The following is a 2,500-nucleotide window of genomic DNA, read 5'->3' on the forward strand; positions in this document are numbered from 1 at the left end:
AATTCAACTCAAGCAGGGCCATCAATGTCAGTGTTAACTCTCTGAGACTCTCTAAGCGTGGAGTTAACACTGTAAAAAAAAAAGATTCTGGGTAAGACGTCAATATGCTTCCCTGGTTGTCACTGGGCCTAATCACAAGAGAGATCATGTCTGGAGACCTGCTCATTGTAAATCCCATAAGGAGTGTGTCGTTTTGCGATTGCTGGTGGCAGTGTTGCCAGACTGGGCTGTTTCCCTCCCAATTGTGCTGCTTAGAAAGTCCGTCTGCTTGTAAAAATGGGCAAAAAGGGCATCTTGGTATGTGTTTTTCTGCACAAATTAATAGAATGAATTCAATTTGGTCAGGATTTAGTGCTTCCAGGCGGGTTTTGAGCACAATTTGGGCTGGAAATTATCAGCCTCATCTGGCAACCCTGGCTGGCGGCTGTTTATTCAGCGTTACAAATGTGTATCATTCGGCATACAGTAACCATAGCCAATCGAGTCAGTTGTACTGTATCTATTCAAAGAAAAGGGGGGCGCACCTTGCATCAATTTTTTTCTTTATTATTTTGTCCACAGACGCGTTTCAGCATGTGCCTTCCTCAGTGTGCAACCTTTCGTTGTCGTTGCACACTGAGGAAGGCACATGCCGAAACGCGTCTGTGCACAAAAAAATAAAGAAAAAAATTGATGCAAGGTGCGCCCCCCTTTTCTTTGATTCTAAGTATTCATTTGGGACAGCACCCTTAAAAGTTATCAAGAAACCTGAGTGAAGCCTGCTACCTACTTTATACTGTATCTATTCAAACAAACTGCAGCCATCACCTTTCCACACCTCCCTGCTCTCTGATTGGAGAGAGAACAGGGACCATGATCTGGTACCCTCTACTGAGGGTAGGGACACATAGGAGGCGAAGCGAAAAGAGGCGAAATTCATCAGGTCGTCGCAGCGAATCAAATGGAATGGAACAGTTATGTTGTTGATTTGATTGGGCCGCGGCAGGCGAATTCGCTCCTCATTTGCATAACATTAAACTTTCTTTAATAATTTCGCTTCGCTTCGCTCCTGTTCACTTGCTTTCGCTTGCCTACGCCTCTCTCATAGAAATGAATGGCGAAGTTGGCTTCGCTTGGCCAAATTGGTGTCTATGTGTCCCTACCGTGAGGGTAGACTCCATGTATTTCAGATTGGAATGATTGTGCAAAGCAGCATGGGATTTCCCAGGCTACCGGAAGCAAGGGTATTGTTGCACTCTAGATGTTTAGATGTTAAGTAAGTAGGTGTGTGGACCCAAAATGTACAGTTAAATGATAGAGCAGGTTCGCACACTAAATAAGATACTAAGGTCAAGCACAAGGAGTTTTTATTTTTCTTAGAGCGGAGTCGAGCAGACGTTTCAGGTTGCTGCCATCATCAGTGCTCGCCTGATTTCCTAAGCCAGTGTTTCTCAACAGGGGTGCCGGGGCACCCTGGGGTGCCGCGGAAACGTGGCTGATAAATAAATTGTGTAATAAATTATGTAATACAATACATATTTGTCTAAATTGATAAGTTAATGCTAGTCAGTGGAATCTTTCATCTGCCATTTACGCACAATAAAGTAAATATCGGTCGCCCCAGTCAGCCGCAACTTCGAACGTAGGCCGTGTGACGTCTCCAAATGTGTTACTTTTCTAAGCTTGTGTGGTATCGGATGCGATGGCATGTTACGGCTTGTTGGTTTTAGGGTGCCTTGAAATTTTTCATGAATTGAAAGGGTCCCTCGCCTAAAAAAAGGTTGAGAACACTGTCCTAAGCCAGTGGTTCCCAACCTATGGGTCGGGACCCCCCTCATGGGTCGCCAAAGATCCACAGGGGGTCGCGGAGCCCTCTTGATCTTAAGGGGTTTCGTTTTAAATATATATAGCCCATGTTGAATAAAAGACAAAGCATTTAACTAATAAATGCATAAACGCAAAAAATTGTAAGTGCTACATTAAACATTTATTCTATATTTGACCAAAGACGAATTGAGGAATAAAATAACTAAAATAAGTTTACGCAGGAAACGGAGGGCATCTTGTGACTCCGTCTCGTGCGGGCGCTCGCGTGGTTGGGTCACCAAAGCTTACAATAGTAAAAACATGGGTCCCTTAAGAAAAAGGTTGGGAACCACTGGCCTAAGCTACCAAAAGGGCATTGCCATATCTCATTCACCACCACGTCTGCCTGCCTCAACCATCCAGCCACCCGCCCCGACGCCAGCCCGCCCCCCCGCCCCCCTGCACCCGATGGGTGTTTACACTGACCATTGGCTCCGTGTGACAGCGAAGCAAAAGGGAGAATGACTGACAGCAGTCACATGTTGTGACATCTGCCATCTCTTGCTGACAAAACGCTCAAATCTGGATGTGACTGACGAGTGACGTGAGGAATGGGAAATGTGTGCGTGTGTGCGTGTGCGTGTTCGCATGCGTGTGTGTGTGTACGTGTGCATGTTCGCATGCGTGTGTGTGTGTGTGTGTGTGTGTGTGTGTG

The 2,500-nt window shown here is 45.8% G+C and overlaps 1 protein-coding gene across 1 annotated transcript in view; it reads right to left on the reverse strand.

Annotated features, from left to right (window-relative positions):
• The window catches only part of arap2 (ArfGAP with RhoGAP domain, ankyrin repeat and PH domain 2), a 315,937-nt gene that overhangs the window by 216,216 nt on the left and 97,221 nt on the right, over positions 1 to 2,500 (reverse strand). The gene's annotated exons all lie outside the window — the stretch shown is intronic.

Source organism: Engraulis encrasicolus, chromosome 21, assembly GCF_034702125.1.
Source record: "Engraulis encrasicolus isolate BLACKSEA-1 chromosome 21, IST_EnEncr_1.0, whole genome shotgun sequence".
NCBI lineage: Eukaryota > Metazoa > Chordata > Actinopteri > Clupeiformes > Engraulidae > Engraulis > Engraulis encrasicolus.